Source organism: Falco peregrinus, chromosome 7, assembly GCF_023634155.1.
Source record: "Falco peregrinus isolate bFalPer1 chromosome 7, bFalPer1.pri, whole genome shotgun sequence".
Classification (NCBI taxonomy): Eukaryota; Metazoa; Chordata; class Aves; order Falconiformes; family Falconidae; genus Falco; species Falco peregrinus.
The window spans coordinates 2,198,103-2,217,410 of record NC_073727.1 but is presented as its reverse complement, the minus strand read 5'-3'; the positions used below and the strand labels follow the sequence as shown (position 1 = coordinate 2,217,410).

The 19,308-nt window shown below is 38.8% G+C and overlaps 1 long non-coding RNA gene across 1 annotated transcript; it reads left to right on the top strand.

Moving 5' to 3' along the window:
• The first annotated feature begins 240 nt into the window (after positions 1–240).
• LOC129784917 (uncharacterized) lies at positions 241–4,151 on the top strand. The gene is made up of 2 exons (XR_008748168.1): positions 241–335; positions 3,130–4,151. It is a non-coding gene; the product is annotated as an uncharacterized LOC129784917 (long non-coding RNA).
• Positions 4,152–19,308: the final 15,157 nt, after the last annotated feature.

Here is a 19,308-nt window from a genome sequence, read left to right as displayed (position 1 = left end):
ACTACAACTCCCAGCGTGCCCCGCGGCAGCGCCCCTCACCCCCGGACGCCATTGGTGCGTTAGCAGCGGTGACCCGCCTCACTTATTGTCCCATTCGTTAAAGGCTGCGGGCAGCGCTGTGGACAGCTGTGAGGGGGTGCTGTCTGCGGCGCGCATGTGCCTGTAGTAGTAATGGCGCGGGAGAGAGTGCGGCGGTGCGCGTGCGTCTCCCCGCCCTTCAGTGCCCGGCGCATGCGCGTCAGCGGTTGCTAGGTGACGGTCGGGCGCGGGAAGCGGCGTGCGGGCGGCTGAGGCGCGTGCGGGGCCGTCCCGTCCCCGTCCCCTCGGAGCGCTCGGTGGGTTCGCTGCGCTGGGGTGGGCACGCCTGCGGGGCCGGGGTCTTTCCGCAGGCTCTCAGCCCACCTAAGCCTGGCATAGCGGCCGCTGGGGCAGCGCCCGCTGCCTGAGGGGCCTGGCTGGCGGGCGGGGGGCGCGGGCAGGGGGCTCCCCTCAGGCCGAGCCCGGGCGCGGTGTGGGCGGGCATGGCTCTGGCGTTCTCGGTGCCGCAGCCCCCTGCCTGGCTCCCCGCGGGGCGCTGCCGCAGCTGCCCGGCTCGGAACGCCGCCGCCGGCTCTCGGGCGGGTTCCTCCTGGCGTGCTCCCCGCTCCCCCGGGCCCTGCTAGCGGCCCGCCGGGGGAAGGTGCGCGTCTGTGCTGCTTACGGAGTCCTGACAGCTTGTGCTGGGCCGTTTCCTTCTATTTACCTGCAGTAGGGAGAACTGCGAGTTTGCCTGTGCTGTTCTGCCGCTAAAACAACGCGGCTTAAAATAGTGATCCGTCGTCCAAAAATAAAACTGTTCATTTAGTTGCATTTTGGATTGCTGGCTGAAGTAAACTCTTCCCGCCTCTGCCTGAAGTGAGGCTGATGGTAGCATAAATACTTCAGCAAAAAAACCCAGATCCTTGAACTGCAGTAAAAAGCTCTTGGATGGCACAGCTGATGATTTCCTCTCCCCACCCCCCCTCAGATCCTGACAGGGTTCCTTATTGGGCAGATTCTGTAACTTAGTTCTAAGTCCTTAATGAAGTCTCACTTCTCAGAATATTTTCCTGCAGGATTAGTTGTAAATCTTACTCTAGTCCTTATAGTTGATTGGTTTTGTGGGGTTTTTTTTTAAACAATGTAAACAGCATGTGTGCTTACACAATTTCTTTTGCAGTCCTCAGACAGAAATAAGAACTTAGTCCTTAGGGCAGTGAGTGTAAAATGTAAATATTTATGCATGTCATGTAGAGTGTTCTCATTTTGGGGAGCTGTGTGGTTATTTGTGCTCATGCCGCAACACAAAACTTCTGTGGCTTGAACAGGTTTTTAGCTGAACCTCTGACAGCCTCTGCAATACAGAAAACTGCAGTGTCAGAATTAAAAAGGTACAGTCATACTTAACTTATTTTAAATGTTGAGCTATACTGATTTATATCAGTTACTACCCATACATTTTTAATATGAATGAAGACTCTGCTTAAGTTTCCTTCTGGGGATGAATTGAAAAGCCAGATAGCTGCAAGCAAAGCTGAGGTCTGGCTTGCTGTGAAAGGTAGAGAAGCTTAGTAAGTCGAAGGGAGCTTGTTTTCCAGTCAGGTTGTCCCAGAGCATCCCAAAATGCTTTAATGCTGGTGACTTTAGCCTTTTTAACACACAGATATTGTACAGATTTTGTTAACACTATTTAAGTTTATTTAAGATTGAAATGTACACAAAACGTGATGTGGACCCTCATAAGGTTAATTTCCACTCGGCATAATCAGTTCAGTTTAAATTGATTCCTTATCAATTTTCAGCTAAATCAATGTTGGCATGCTGTAAACTGGTTTGTGTGTGTCAGCATAGCAGATTGTATTGGTTTAGTGGATTTCAGTTAAGCTAATCAAACTTTCTTCGGTGGGTATGGCTTCATTTTCATTCTCGGTCCTTTTTTGCCCAGGCTTGTGGTCCTCGAGTTATTTATTGTTGGAGATAACAACATATCTTCTGTTGAAAGGGATTTGTAATGAATAGGGTGGAAAGCCATGTGTAAATGATCTTGTTTGTCAGAGTATATCAGTTTATTTTAAATCTGTTCCTAGTATAATTAGTCCAAGATAGTTACATTTGTTTAAGACTGACTGCAGTCTTTTATGCTGATTTAACTAAAGATATCATAAAGTTTCACCTTTTATGAATGTGGTGTAATTGGTAAAGTTACCGCAACTTAGCAATTCTACTATTTCCTACTTGGCTTAAATTTTGTTTCCACTTGTTAAGCTTTAATATTTTGCAAGCAAAATGTAAATTCATGAAAACAAATAAGAGATGCTTTTGTCTCCACACCTGTTTTTAACAGCTCCTTTTCCTGGGGTTCTTTAGTTTTTAAAATATGTCCTTTGCTTCTGGATAGAAACCTTTCTGGTGTTGTAGGAAGTGTGGGTGCTTGGTAGTGTTTCTCGAGCTGCTAAATCATGTTACTGTCTTCAGACTGTTGTCAATGTAGGAATGTATAAACATCCAGTGTTGGAGTTTCTGCAACCCAGACTTCCAAATCTTCTTCCAGCTTCACTTTGTCTTCAAGAAGTATGCAGTATTTGAATAACTTTTGCTGATTTATTAGTCTTACCACCTTTTCAAAGTTTTGGATGTTTTAATTCTAAATTTAATGCTCTTTCTCCTGTCAGCTCTGTCACAGTATTCAGATTTCCTCTGCTTTGTTATTGCCTCATCGTTTTCTTGCTTGCTTTTGCATCTTCTATTACAAATGTCTTTAAATTTTTTTATTAGTGTTATATTATTATGTGTCTTTCGTGTAGTGCTTTAAGCCAAAGACTTGCGTAAATGGAAATGTATTACGTGCGAAGGAAGTAATAGAAATTTAGTGTGCATGTGGATTGAGTGCTCAGCTAATTCTTGAAATACACTTTATAATTTTTGCACTCAAAAGATACTAAATTGGAAATTGGTGTAATTAAACAACACACTTAATAGCCAAGATGTTTTAATGTAATTTTACAGGGATTGAATATTATTTTTCAAGGCAACGAGTAGTTTTGAAGGGTAGTTTGCCAGAATTCTCTTATTTTTTTTAATATTTTAAAATTAATTATTCTCTGTTAACAGCTGGCTGTGTTCTTTAACTGTATTTTGGATGGGATTTTCTTTTTCTTCATTGCCATCTATAGAAATTGATGAATTTTTTTAGGTAAGTTTTTACACTTAATTTTCAATAATTTCTGAAGTTATCTTTTTATCATCTCCATATATAATACAGTTTCTCTTTTATCTCATGTTTATTTAGAATTTGTAATACAAAAACATGTTTCTTGTAGCTAAGTCTGTGTGATATAAGTAATGTTTAAAATGGTTATGATAAAAACCCCTATATAATTGATGGTTTCAGTGCTAGAAATAATAGTAGAACTGAAACAGTTTTGGAAGCCTCTTTTGGGTTATGATTCACGGGAATACTAATAAGGGATTTTTCAGAAGTAAAGCATTAAAAAAAATACTGAAATGGGATTAAGAGGATCAAAAGCTATTTTTGAAAGTATGTGAAAAATCTGTAATAGAGTTTTAAAAAGATAATGTAGATAAAAGGAAGAACAATTGAAATCTTAGTTTAGAAAATGAAAATAGATATGTTTTCATTAAGAATTTTTAGACATGGTTTATTTTTTGTATTCCTAGTATTAATGTCCAAAACTAATTTTTCACTGTTCATTTCTAGACTTCAGTTATGTGATACTGCATAAATATTAAATGGTATGAAAAAACTGATGTATCTAGAAATTTTGCTTATGATTCTGACTTTTTTTCTTTTTTTTTCTCCTGTGGCTCAAAACTTCCTTTCTTAAAGAGAAACTTTACCCCCTGTGGAACTGTTTTCATTTTATCCTGTGGTTTCGTTTTTACTTAAGAGTGTCATTGAGGTTTTACGTAATTAGGAGTAATTAATAATTCATTAATTGATTTATACAACCTTTAATAAGTTTTTAATAGGTAGATAGGATGCCATAAAACATTCTGTCTGCATGTGCCTACTGACTATGAAGAACAACTAATGATATACAGCATGTTTGTAATATGTATTGGTAATCTTGAACTGTTCGATAGTCGAATCTTAATAAAAACTGTAACCAGAATGTTCTTTTTTGTTTCTTATTTCTAAGTAGGCTAATAGTACAAACAGCTATTGTACATTTGACAGAGGACACTGTAACAGTTAAGGCCTCTTTGCTGTCTGCGCGCTGGGAGATCCAAGGTGGCTGTTCTGGTGATGGGTAGGCCTCTGGTGCCTGGAGTGTAGTTCAGGTATTGCAGGGCTCTGTCACTGTCTAGGGCATATGGTGGCACAGTGGCTTGATAATGGCAACCCTGTTGTAGACAAAGTTGAGACCCTAAAGATCTATCAACGTCTACCATCTGTGAACCATTGATGGAGGAAAGAATTCTTCTCACAGTTCTTACAAGTATACAGGGTATAGAGAGTCCCTGTGAAAAAAACAACCAAACAAAAAAAAAAACCCAACAACAAATCCCTCAACCAAAACGCACAGACACACGCACAAAAACTTTGATATAGTCACAATAAGTTCAGTAAAGTTGATCTCCAAATTATTACAAAGAGAACAGAAGAATTGTGGTATATGAGGAAGTCTTAATGGATTCTCTTTTACCTTAACACAGGTCTATCTTTTTTTTTCTTGGTTGAACACACACTTTGTGACAGCAGTGTGTGGATTTTCTACTTGCTAATGGCGATGTGTGGAGGAGATTGATTGTGACTTGTAACTTCTGAGTGATTTGGGTGCTTCTTCCCATGGTAGGTGAACTGAGGTGGTAGAGGCTTTGCTGCACACCCTTGGGAGATGGAGAATGGAGAGAAGGAAGAAGTGAAAGCATCCTGTTTGCAAATAGCAGCATGGCATGAGTGCAACAGAAAGTGCCGTTCTGTCTTTGCCTGTTCTGCTATGTGGGTTTCCAGACTATAGAACCTACATGTACATCTGTGATGAAAACTGCCACTCCATCACAGATTTACGTAGTTAACTATTTGAAACACTTGCCTTAAGAGGCATCTAAAGATTATTCCCCCCACCCTCCCATGCAGACTGTATAAAGCAATTTCCTTGGGAAATGTGACTTCCCAATTAAAATGCAACAAGAAGGATGTCAGGTTAGAGATTAATGTAAAAAGAATGTCACCTTGATCACAAGAGATGGTACATTTCTTTGGTTCATTTGATTTTTGGACTGTTATGAAATTGTTGTGTTGATGTGGTGAGCTTCCAAGGCATATCCACTGAATTACTATTTCTGAATGATGGTTATAGCAGCCTGTTCTAGTATGCTCCTTTTCAGTAAAACTAGCAGCTTAATGCATTACCTTGTAAGCGTATGAGTAATGAAAATCTTCCTTTTTAATGAACATCTGAAAATTATCTTGGTATTATGCAATAGCTTCTTCATTCAGTTTCCTCTTGTTCTATAAAGCAACATAAAAGTGCTGATGTGCTTTAAACCCAATCAGAAGAGGCAGGTTGGTATTCTAATGAAGAAATGACCTCTGTAACAAATCAAGTTCTACAAAGTCAAGCCTTGTAGTCTTAAGTTAATTCATTACAACAATTTAAAAAATCCAGAATCCAACAAACAAAACCTAAACACAACACACACCCCACCCCCCCCCACACACCCCCCCAGAAAAAAAAAAACAACCAAACAACTAGACATAAACATTAAGCTGATGTTCTGGTAAGTTTTTTAAAATGAGGTAAGCATTTATTCAAATGGCAAGACAGCTTGTACTGAAAGTAAGTTTGCTTTTTCTCTATATGACTTTCTTTTGCACTTATTCATTACAACCTGATAATCAAGGAATACATTTTTGTACAAGAAGTTACCAGCCATAATGATTACTTTCAATTTTTTAGACTCAGTGCAGGTGAGTTAATCTGTCTGCCTCCTTTATCCATCCTTTCTGTTTCAGAGTGACAGATGGATGCTTTTCTGTGCCAAACCTGTCGCATAATTACAAGTGCTATTCTCATTAAGGTTATTTCTATGAATTCAGGTCATGCAGTTTGCTTAAAATATTTCAGCTTGTTTTACAATATCCATTTGTATTTATTTCTGTATTTTCACAGAAATAAGTTGTTAATAGCTGCCATTATACAGAGTGATTTTTTCATTTCCCCACCCCCACCCCGTATTGAATGGGATTTTAAAGAAAATATCACTAGAAATATCTGGGGAGGGAGAATGATATCTTATGATGTTGACTTTTTGAAGTTAATTGTTTAAAAGCCCAACTCTTTACAGAAGGAAAATACTGATAAAATTTTATCTTAGTGACATTATTCAGATGTGAAATGTAACTTCCAAAACTTGAATTTATCAGTAATAAGCTTAGGAGCCAAGTAAACACTTTGTTTCCTGTATGGAGGTTTTTCTGCTGATTCACAGATTCATTTTGGTATTTGGCCTGCTTTTGGAAACCTTATCCAAATTGATTTTTATGAAGCAGTGGAGTCTGTGGGTGGCTTTAGTGTTGCTTATAGTGCTGTCCATATTCAGTGTTTTTCCTGATCCTCGAGGAAGGAAGGAAGAAATTGCATCTATTCATTCTGCTCATGTAAACACAAGTACTCTTATTTCTGCATGTGCTTGCATTCAATCAGTTGCATACTGTAAGGCTGAACTGTCCCCATCTCTTAAAAGTGTAGGCCCATGATTCCAGCTGTATGGAGTCTATTAGCCATACCAATGCTACATAACTTTCTGATGCTCCAAAACATGCATACATATATTCTTGTTGGTTTTTCAGTTGACGGTGTCAACGAGGGTTGTGTTGCAACCCATGAGAATGATCCTTAGTCTCACAGTGTAAGAAAACCAATGTTAAAAACTTTTGGGCGTGTCATAAGGCATTTAGAGTTGCCTTATCTGGCTGGGATGGTGTTGAGGAATTACTTTGTTTGAACTCATGGCAGTCATGCTGTCTGAAGCAGTGTTCCAAGCCATTTTGAGGGGAATTGGCAGGCTTCCTGTAGGAGAGAGCCAAGGAGTTAGTCTGCATGTGCCCAGTATGAATGATAAGGGAACCATGGCCACAGAACAAAATTGAGAGCGTGACCATTTAGACTGTGGACATAAATGATAGAAAATAAAGTAGCTGCATCTTTGGATAAGGAGGCCTCTCCATGAAGTAATTGAGCAAAGGGCATCATGATTATAGTCTTTTTCTAGTTTGTTTCTAGAATGATACAACTATGCCTTTTTATTAGCTTTATTTGCAGTCTACTGTTGTCTGTATTGAGTAACCATGGTAATGCACTAGCACATGTATAGTGAAAAGGGTGGATCTTAATTTGGCAAAAGCCTTTTGAACATTTTGAGTTCTATTGGAAAGGTGTTACTCTTGACTGTATAGTAGAATATATACTTTGAATGTGGGCAAAGCCATATACATTTATTTTATAACAGGTAATCCCATTTATTTGCAGTAATGGGCCAGATACTGTTTTTCAAGTTGCCCACTGTCTGACTTAGGAGAATATAAAGTATTGCTATGAAATGGTCTTTTCCTTTTATACCTGCCTGACATACAGGGTCTAGCGTCAGTGTATTAGTCAAGGGAGCTAGAAATACACCACAGTTAAATTATGCGCTTGTATCTCCAGGTGGTGCTTGAATTCATGGTTGAAGACTGTAGAAATTAATTTTGCTAAAGCAAGAAACAACAGGACATTAAGCTACTATGCCAGCTTTAGATGTACGCTTCAAAAATTTTTGCTGCTCAGCATTATTCAGTAATCTTTAACTCAAATTGCAGGAAATATTTGAAATTCCATTCTAACAATATCCAACAGAGAATATTAAAGAAGCATTAAATTTCAAATGCCTGAGGGAAAATGTTCTCTTGCAACACTGTGGGCATTTGGATCTCACTAGTATATGCAGTATTATAGTCTAATATTATGCTTTACTTGGTCTAAAATGAAAGCCCAATTTTAATTCTATCTCCAAAAACTTGGCATACTGCAGTGAAAAATAATTTATTTGAATGTTTTTTAATACATTGCAACTAACTTTAAAGCTTCCTCATATAAAACTCCCACTATAGCTTTTTGTAATCTGACTCTTTCATTAAAACTTCAAATATACTCCCAAAGACTTATCTCAGTGCTTTCATTGCTAATTTACAAGTTATAAGGTCCCAAAGTTACCACAGGAGTTTTTCCTCATTCTGTGCGATTTTTCTCTTAATGAAACAAAACTTTAGAGTATTTTTGTAAATATGTAAAACACCAAAACAGGAAGAATACACTTTTAAGAGACAGGTAATTTGCAAATACAAAATGGTGTTTAATTATATATTTCACACAAATCTGGGCTGGTTAATTTGGCAAACCCATTAGTGAACTTAAATCAAAGGAGTGCTGGTTAAACCTTTATGTTTTTATCACCTATATATGCCATATTTGATAGCGAAGCTATTTCAGAAGGGAGTTCCCAACTTACAAGATTCTGGGGAAAGAGCAGAAGAGTATTTATAAAAGGTTTAGAAAATTTCTAGCATTAATGTATTTCTTACCATATGGTGAAGTATCTCAGTATTTGGGCAGAGCAAGGGCAAGTGGTATGTTTCTGTTGGAAAATTGAGATCTACAGTCTTCAGAGAAATAGTAGGGCTCTTTTCCATCTGTAGCTGACTTCTGTCCTGTTGCACTTTTGACTGATATAGGCAGAGTAGTGCCCAGGAAAATGTTGATATTGAGATATTTCATACCTGTTTAGAGTTTCACAGGAAGCAGGTTTTTTTAACAATAGTGGGCCAGGTGCCTGTGAAATTGGACCACTGTGACTTCCCTTCCCTCCCCCCCACCCCATCTCATTTGTCAGGCAATTTGATTTAAAGACTTAAAAACAAATTCAAAAGAACGGTATACTCCACGTGGTTTAAGAAGTGTAATAAGTGCAGTTTAATAAATGTTTTTGTCTTTCATCATGTGGCTATCAGGACTATGAGTATGGGTGTACACATATATCATGCATATGTTAACCTATTTGTACAATGCAGCCATGTGAGGCACGAATTAGTGAAATTTCATTAACAGTATAATTAACTGCAATGCTAGGCTCAGTTCTTGCCCAGTTAATATCACTGACTTCTGTAATGAAAGTTAGTGGAATCTCACAGCCCTACTGTAAGATCTGCTGTCACTGCTGGCAGTGCCGTTGTAGTGCTGGTGGACACCAGCTTGCCTGCTGAGGGCTGTCATGGGCTCCGAATTACCACAGACTTTGTCATGGGAGCTGAGGCCTACTGAAGGTTGGTAGGCTGACTGTTGTTCCATCGTACTTGGTCTCAGGCAATTGTACCCAAACTTCTGAGCAAGCAGAGTGAAGTGAGATGCTCTCTTGCAGATGCAGTTGTCATTGTAAAAAGTCTGAGAGAGGAGTATTTGAATGCGCCTCTCAGAAGGCAAGTGTATCCACTTCAGGGTAATAACACCATCTTGCTGGGTAATTCTTGGACAGAAATAACCAACTCTTAAGAAGCGCACCTTTAAAGAATATTTTTGGAGAACACTTAGGTGATTTTATAAATGTTGAGCCTGTCTTCCTTGAGAAATGGAAGTTTGTAGAAGTCATTAGAAATACATCTTGAAAGAATAAGTCTATATGGACTTAAAAATCAGTCTTACTATGTGGCTTTATTTCCAATTTTATTGACATAAAAATTTTGTGTAATTATATTCCTTTGATAATGGTTGTAATGTGACTGTTCTTTAAATAGTAGTATAAAGAAAAACAGAAGCAAATGTAAAGCTTAATATACTATTGTATGAAGCTATTTCCACTCTGATCCGAGCTGTGTATTTAAGTAGATGCTTCCCAATCCATTGTTTTTTCCAGTTTTTGTTCTGGTAACTTGACCAGATGCAATGAATGCAACGCAGTGAGTTGCAATGAGTTGCCTACTGCTTTTATCAAAAATCATAGAGTGGTTTGTGTTGTAAGGGACCTTTAAACATCACCTAGTTCCCACCCACCCACCCCTGCCACGGGCAGGGTCACCTCCCCCCAGCCCAGGCTGCTCCCAGCCCCGTCCAGCCTGGCCTTGGCCACTGCCAGGGATGGGGCACCCTCAGCTGCCCTGGGCAGCCTGTGCCAGCGCCTCACCGCCCTCACAGTAAGGAATTTCTTCCTTGTATCTAATCTAAATCTGCCTTCTTTCAGATTAGAAACATTGCCCTTTGTCCTGTCCTTGCAGACCCTCATGTAAAAAGTCTTTCTCCATCTTTCTTATAAGCTCCCTTCAAGTATTAAAAGGCTGCAATAAGGCCTCCCCAGAGCCTTCTTTTCTCCAGGCTAAAACCCCTCATCTATCCCAGCCTTTCTTGATAGGAGAGCTGTTCCATCCCTCCAGTTTTTTGTTTGTTTGGTTGGGTTTTTTTTTTTTGTTGGTTTGGGTTTTGGTTTTTTTTTGCCTCTTCTCTTGTCCACATCTATCTTGTGCTGGTGTCCCCAGAGCTGGAGGCAGTACTCCTGGTGTGGTCTCACAAGAGCGGAGTAGAGAAGGAGAGTCATCTCCCTCAGGCTGCTGGCCATCCTTCTTTTTATGCAGTCCAGGATGCAATTCACTTTCTGGGCTGTGAGTGCACATTGCTGACTCACACCTGATTTTTCACTACCAATATCCTTAAGTTCTCTTCTGCATGTCTGCTCGCAATACATTCATCCTCCAGCCTGTGCTGATACTAATGGTTGTCCTGACCCAGGTGCAAGATCTTGCACTTGGCCTCAGCCTCATTGAACTTCATGAGGTTCATACTGGCTTGCTTCTCAAGCCTGTCAAGGTCCCTCTGGATGGTATCCTGTCCTTCAACTGCACCGCTCAGCTTGGTGTTAGCAGACGTACTGAGGGTGCACTCAATCCTACTATGTCATTAATAAAGATACTGAGCAGTACTGGTCCCAGAATGGACACCTGAGGGATGGCACTTGTTACTTATCTCCATTTGGACATTGAGCTGCTGACTGCACTTTTTGGATGTGTGCAAAGAGCCAATCCCTTATCCGTGGAACCCTTATCTGATGGAAGTCCATCCATCAAATCCATCTCTCCCCAGGTTAGTCAGAGGTGTTGTGTGGGACCATGTCAAGGGCCTTAAAGAAATCAAGGTAGATGGCATCTTTTGCTCTTCCCTTGTCCACCAACGCAGTCAATCTTATTGTAGAAGGCCACCAGATTTGCCAGGCATGATTTGCCCTTTGTGAAGCCATGTTGGTTGTCCCTGTCACCTCCTAGTCATCCGTATGCCTTTATCACTTCCAGGAGGATTTTTTCCATGATCTTACAGGGCACAAGGTGAGGTTGTCATGCAAAGCAGGAAGGTGAATAGGCACCTCCTGTGACAGCCTATATAGGTCATTACAAGTGAGGAAGCAGGTATGGTTTTTAAGTGATGGTAATTTTTAGATATTGGAAAAGTTCCATTGAAAATGTAATTAACACATTCAAAATGAAGTAAAATTCTTAATGATGTAATGTCAGTGAATGAGGTGCAGCTGGTGACAATTTATGTGAAAGCTCAGGGTGTTCATTGAACACACTGCTGGCAAAGTCCCCTGTCGGTTAGGAGTGCTTTTGACTTACTTACAGTTTCAGCTGGATGCAGAGGTCTCTTTGTGTGGAATTCAGCGTGAGGTTGGTACTGGAAAACTTGTAACACGGAGCTGTTCTTGTGTTAAAATACAAAATTCAGACAGATAAAGAAACAGTGGCATTGGTGGTGTTTTCGTTTGAGTAAATACTTAGGCAGTAAGCAGATCTTACTCAGGGGACTAATTGATTTTAGAATAACTTGATTACATAACATTTCATCAAAGGGCAAATTAAATATTTAGATTCCATAAAGATCTAGCTGGACAAGCTTCTCTGGCATCTGTCAGTGATGGTGGTTAACTTTATCACCCGTCTTCTTTTGCTAAGAGGTTTTTTCTTTTGTTTTCCTTTCTGGGTACAATATTTATATGTGACATTGGGAAATCCCCTAAGTGGCTTTTTCTGTCTCTCTGGTTTGCAATTGTAGCCTCCTCCTGGGATACCAAACCCTAAATACAGAAATGTTAAAAAAAACCCCAAAACAAAAAAACAAAACAGCAATGTGATCTTTGTGATTGAAATCATACTCCAAAATTTGTAAATGATGAAAACTTCTTTGGAATACATGGAATTTGCAGTATTGCAAACACAGGGTCAAAGACTTCAAACAGTTATTGATGCCCAAGTTTACAACACAGAGGAGTCAAAAGGCAATTTAGGTGTTGCAGTTTTACTGTCACAGAGGATATTAGTTTGATTTTCATGGCAAAAGCTGACTGATGATATGTGCACAGCAATAATGGCAGTGGGTAATTGCTATATTTGATTTTTTAACTTTTCCTCATTTTGTAAGTTGTTTTTTTTTTTTCATTTATTTTAAACCCTGCAAAAGCAAGAAATTTGCTAGTGATTGGCTGATGCTGTAAAGGCATCCTCACATGGCCATTTGCAGAATTATTGTCAAGTAATAGGCTGTTTGCACAGTACCGTTGTTACCATTGCATTGCCATTTACCTTTTTTGTAAATTGAAGTCAAATAAAAAATGAGTTGGTAGAAAGAGCGAGTCAAACCATGGAAGTATGGATAATTAGAAGGTATGCACGATGCAAAGAACAAACTTAAAAGACATGACCATACCACTTGGAATTTTTGCAATTGCCTGATTCCTGTAATTTCAGGTTTTTATTTCTGTGTGATACTAAGGTAGAGTCAAGCTTCTGTGAGAGCTCAGATCTTTTGGGAGAAGGGAATAGAGAAAACATGCACTGTTTTAATGGTTTATTGGTAACTGTTCACACTGACGTCCTCCTGTCTTTTCAGACAATGAAGTAATACATTGAGGTAATTAAAGACAATTGCTTATAATAGCAGAAAATTACTGTAATTGTTTATTTTCCAAATAACAAATGCAGATTTATGATTTCTGTGACCACATTCGGAGTTTTATACCAGAATTCACAGAGGCACCATCAATAGTTTTTCCATTATGCTTAATTCAGTGCTATGAATTTAGCTCTGTTGTATTTAAAAATCAGTCAGGACAGGTTTCATCCTTATGTTAAACAAATCCACAACATAAGCTCATTCTTGGTTTTCAAAAGCTTGATCATGTTTTGTCACACCTGTTGATTGCAAATCACATACACAACTTGAATGGTAATGAATATTTTTGGAAGGTTTTAAAAGGAAAGCTTAAATTTATCTTGCAGCGAAAGAAAAGCAAGCTTCAAAATGTTTCCGCCTTGTAGCAATTTCATCAGGCAGCTCCAAGCCTATTGGAAAACTTGGTCACTTGTCAGCTATTTTTTTCATGTGGCATTTACAGGGTGCCTATAATGAAAACTTAGAAGGCCTTTGCTGGCAGAAGCTGTTTAAAAAAAAACCAACATTTTAAAAAAGTAACTTTCTTTCAACAATTTGTTTGAAATACAGACTGGGTGTGATGCAGCCAAGAGGTACGTTGGATTTTTGGTAACCTGGGAAGTTGTAACAAATTGTGCAACTTTGCCTATACCATAGAGCTGCTATTCAGTTAGACTTCCTTTTTCTTTGTTAATTATTGTGGCTGAAAAGATTCATCAGAGTGTAAAGAGCAGTCATTCATATAGAGGACATTCATATCTATGTTTGTTGATCTTTGATGATTTTATCAGTTTAGAGGTCATATGCAGTGAAGCTATATATGCTGTGTTGAGAATTAATACAGATAATTCCGGTATTGTTCATATGAATTGTACCATGGCCAGTTTCTTTGTTATGTTATGTTTTTTGTTATGTTATGTTTTGTTATGTTTTTCCCCCTGGACTGTTGCAAGCTTTGTCAGTGTAAATTCTAGTTATGTACATAATATTGCCTATTTTAAAAACATTTCACTCATTACTTTAAAAATGTAAATTTTTAAGTGCCTTAAAAGTATCTGTTTAGATATAAGTGCAGCTTTTTATTTAGAGCATTTTAACCACCTCCGGTTTTGCCTGTTAGCAAGGTCTTTTTTATCTTAAGAAACTAAAAGTGAAAGACAAGCAAATGGTTTGAGATTAGGTGAATAATTATGTTAACGATTGTGAAATAGAACCTGAGGAATCAAAAAATTTGTGATACAGGAGTATCAAGATGGTTTTCTAAATGTTTAAGTTTTAGATTTGGTTCGGATAGGACATGCAGCACAGTGACTGAGAATTACAGCCTCAGGGTTTTGTTCTCTGGCTTAAGCAGAAACTGAACGTGTTTTGAGGATCTGAAATTGTTTAGTTTCCCACTTAGGCCTCGCGCGTGTCTGTGTATGTACCTCATTGCAGTCTTTTGATCTGAAGTGACAGTGCAGATTACTGTCCTCCTAAAAGGACCTGTATTTGAAGAATTAAGCAGGTTTCATTCCTGAACTTCTGCCCCTGATGAGGAAGCTGTTTCTCTGTCCTCATCTCTCAACTTTCCTGCTGGGCTTTTGATGCTGATTTTGCAGTGGGTTAGCAGAAGGTGCCATTCATGGGGCTGAGTGATTGAGTTTTGACAATAATCAACAGCACAGCCGAGAGTGGATATCGCTCAGTCCACTCCTGCTGCTTTTGAGGTTATATAAGCACAAATAGGGTCCGCTTGCAAAAGGCACGTGGACAGAGTAGATGCTCTTTCAGAAGTTTCTTGGTAGAGGAAAACAACAAAAAAAGGACTGGGGATATATTGCATTAACATCAAGATGCACTAGAGGGCCCAGCCTGCGTATAACCATTTTCCAAGAACAAAAATGGGTAGTAAGCTGAAGGAAGTTCTGAGAAATACAGCAAAATTAGGAGGAGAAAGAACTGTCTGAAGCCAACAGGGCTCAAAACAGGACTGAATGTGGAGAAAGGTGATAGAGTGACAAATGCATTCAACCTGAAAATGTAATCAGACAAGCATGTTCCCCTGCTGGAGAAGGGATTTAGCAACTTTGAACTCAGAATCATGTGATTTCTTCCTCCTCCTGGCTAGATTAAAAAGGGGAGTGATGTTTTTAATATCATATCATGCTTAACAAACCATTGCGTGCTGTGTCAAGTTCATTTTCACTATCAGCTCTGGCTAAAAACCATTGCTATCTGTAGTCTAGCCTGAAGGTGACAAGAGATTTGAATCATTGTAATTAGGCACTCATCATACTGCAAAAAGATACAACTATCTTGATGAATCGGTATTAAAAAAAAAAAAAAAAAGCAGTGGATTTTTTTTCTTTAACTGCAGTTGGTGCTTGGGAATGTGAGAGCAGAAATGAGCTCAGCAAGAACTGAGGCGGTTTCCTCAGCATGACAACTATTGTCCTGTTCTCTGTGCAGAAAAAGTTAAGAGGTTTTTGCCCCTCCAAGTCCTGTTGACACCTTCAAGCGTTCTTGGGCCTCTCCCAGGTTTTGCTTGACAAACGTTTTCATATGTCCCACTTCTTTCTTTCTGATTTTGAGAAACATATAAGAATTCACTTTTCCAAACTTAAGTAAGAGCTATGAAATGAGTTATTGTTTGTCTTTTAGAATTATAGCTCCAGGGCACACTTTTGTTATGAAGCATAAGTGGCGAAAAAGCGGATCTGCCCAGCAGAGTCAGGATTTGTGGTTGGGTATGGCAGAAGATGGGGTATGAGGAACTTTATCCCTCTGGGGAAAGGCATTTCCATACACACCAAAATGTCATTTTTGTGACCCCTATTACAACTGCCTTGTATTAATAATTAGGGTTTGTTCTCATTTTCTCCTAAATTTTAGAAAAAGTGCAGAAAACATTCCTGAAATACGTATGGCTTTCACCACCTAGAGGTGCATGGCAATTTTTACTTTTTCTTTCTGGGAACAATGAGTTACCCTTCATTCTTTTTCTCTGAAGATACATTACTTTATCTTATCACTCATCCACACATCTTTCCTCAGAGCTTGGATAACATTCCTTTTGATTATTAAGATGTTAAATTGTTCGAAAATGAATCAGGGAATGGCATTTATTGCCCAGTAGCATGCTTACTGTGCAGTGGAGTTGTGTCATAACCACAAAATGTTTGAATTCAGGGTCCTAATGCCAATTTATAAGTGCTCTAGTTTTCAAAAATCAAATGAGAACATGGATTTACATACTTATTTTCAGCAGTGGTAGTTGACATGATAATATGCTTTGAGGGGTGCGTGGGGCAGTAAGTGACCCTACATGACTACCTTATGGACTACAGATCTTTCAGAGTTTTGAAGAATTGGTGTTTTTAATTAATATGTTGTGTAGTTTTATGGAAAAAAAAATCTGGTTAATTTCTAGTTAATATTAAAGCTAAGCAGATTTGGAATGTACTGAAAATAGATTTCAAGCAAGTTTGTATAAAAATTTACTCTTCAGAGTGAGCAAATACTAGTTCTGTTGGTCATGAAAGCTTTTTCTTTGTCTCTATTGAGATTAGGGTTTACATCATTTAATCTGCAGTACTAAAATATTAGAATGAGCTTGGGTTTGCAGCCTTAGATATTGAACAAGAAATGTAGCTGAGAGCTGTCCTGTCTTCAAATTATGAAGTAGAGGTAGAATTAACACTTAGCTCATAGTAGCAGCCATAATTTCCAGATAGGCAACAGATGCATTTATATTCAGGACACAGTTATTCCCCTTCTCCCCCCTGCCCCCCCCCCCCCCTCTTTTTTTTTTTCCTTAATCACCTGACTCCGCTTTAAAATCTGCTGAGTAAGGGAACATAATTTTTCTTTGATTACCTGAAGGGACAACAGATCACATAGTCTTCCTTTCAGTTCCTGCATTCATTTTTGGAGTTTGTTGGCTGATTTAACGGATAAAGTAGAGGTCTTAAGAGTTCCAAATGTGTGTGTGTTTTGTGAAAATATAAGGGTATCTAAATTAGTGTTCCCTTCCTCAGACTCCTTAAGGAAAGGCCGTGACCTGAGGTCAAGGATTTTTTTCAGTTTGGCCTTCGATACCAATCATTAAATACACACTTAGCGACCATCACTCTGGAGCAGCCACAGTGTGCTGCTTTGTGCTTGGCTGGCATGAGAGTTGCATGTAGGGGCAGAGGAGGGGAAAGAAAAGGGAACTGAAGGGCATGGCTACAAAGAAGTGAATGAGCTGAATGTAGTGTAGAAGGAGTTTGGGAAACTTGAGGGAAAAGCAAAGAACCTAACACAGAGGTTTGGGAATATGAGGATGACATAGTAATGTTGGGCTTGTAGATCACCAATCCATAGAAGATCAGACAAGTTACAGTGCTGTTCACCGTATGTCCTTTGGATTACAACCTGTATATGTAGTGGCATACAAGCACATTGAAAATAAAATTTTAAGTACTGTGTAATTCTTATTGCCATTTTGGTTTTAGTTTGTTCACTACATCACAGGCAATGTTTCCTGTGTTTTCTGCTGACAGAAAAATGCTTCCTTGTTCTTACATGTTGATATATTGCTTCGTTTAAGGGAGAATGTTGGTGTTGCCTTTAGCACAAATGATGTCTGCATTTGCATTTCTGGAACAGTTTCATAGTTTCCCATTTGCTTTTATCTCCTCCACAGAATGAGCATCTGGTTTTTAGTTTATCTTTTCTGAAGATCAGCATAATTGTTGATTACAGACTGCAATAAATTAACTTGTCGACTTTTGCCACATTTCATGTTTATATTATATATCTGAACAATGTTGAAGATTTATAGAAGACTTTAAAAATTAATCCGAGATGTAAATGTTTGAGAACAAAAGCTTTTTTTTCCTTAACTGGCTTTTATTTCTAAAAGCCTGCTATGTAAAATTGCATGTCTCTTTCTAAAAGAAGCTTTTTAATTTTAATTGTTGAAGGGTTTTTCTAGTGATTTATTAGACACCTGACTTTGTGCAAAACTTAAAGTATATGATCATAAAAATAGAAACTGTCATCTTTACTTGCCTAAACCAGAAAAACAGGGTATTTGAAAATACAGAGTTTAAGGTAAAAAATACAGGTTTTGTCATGCTGTGTTTGCATTTATAGGCATTTATTTTCAAATCAGTCTTGAAAAATAGACTTGGAAAACTTCTTTGTAGTCACAATCTAATTCTTCATTAATTTGTTACCTGAAATTACTGAATAGGTGGGAGAAATTTGTAAGTCATACTTTTTCAGTAGAATCAGCTGAATGACTCTCTCTTCTACTTGTGGGCAGCATGCTGTTTTGTTTTCCAGTTGCAATATATAGACACAGTTTAGTTCTTACCTCTCTATTCTATTTCAGTATTCCAACCACAACCAACACTTTGAACACTTCGGTGTTTTGAGATGGCAGTATTATCCAAACTAAACATTTTACGTAAGCATACCCTCAAGTTTGCCTCTTAACATAGTACTTGGTGTGTTCTTGTGAGCTTAAAGTGTAGGAGCCAGAAAGCAATGGAAGTACGCCAAGTGTTTGCACAAGAAGAAAATAACTTTTTTCCATTCTCTGTGAAATTCCTCCTTCAGTGTTACCCAGACAGTGCTGGCCTACTCAGATGGTATCTACTATTTCTTTCTGTTCTGGACGGCCATGAAGTATATAACAAATACAGGAAACTTCTTTGTTTCTTTGGGCTTGCCAGAAAGTTTTGACCATGGCGTGTATGTATTTCTTGTGGCTGTTGCAGTCGTTCAGGTAGACTGTGGATCACAGAGGGTGTCACAACTCCAAACAATAAATCTGTCATCACATTTACATTTGTGTTGGGATGTGTGTGATCCACAATATGCAAAACAGTTGCTCAGGTGTCTGAGCAATCAAGAACATATCATTCCTCTATAAAAACATGTAAGCATCACATTTGTTTTTTGCCAGTGTGATGGTTACATTATTCACACATCAAATCTCTTGTCACTTCTGTGGACTGTTGGATGATGCAACATGCCGTGCCGCTCAGTGCCGTGGAGCGCCATCTTTGGGCTTTTCCGGGCTGTTTTCTTAGGCTTTGTGTGAGGGGAAATCGGTCCAACCACCACCCTGAAATTTATGTAAGGCAGTCTGTTCCAGTAGCTGACTTGTTACTTTGTGGTATGGAATAGTGGGAAAAGCCCCTGAATTACTCTTTAAGGGTTGATAAAAACAGCTGCATTAAACTGCGTGCAAGCAAATGTCTATCTTAAATAAAAGACCAAATTTACAAGAAGAAATATTTAGTGGCTTCCCCTGAGAGAGAGGTTTGTGGAGGTACCTTAGGATAGA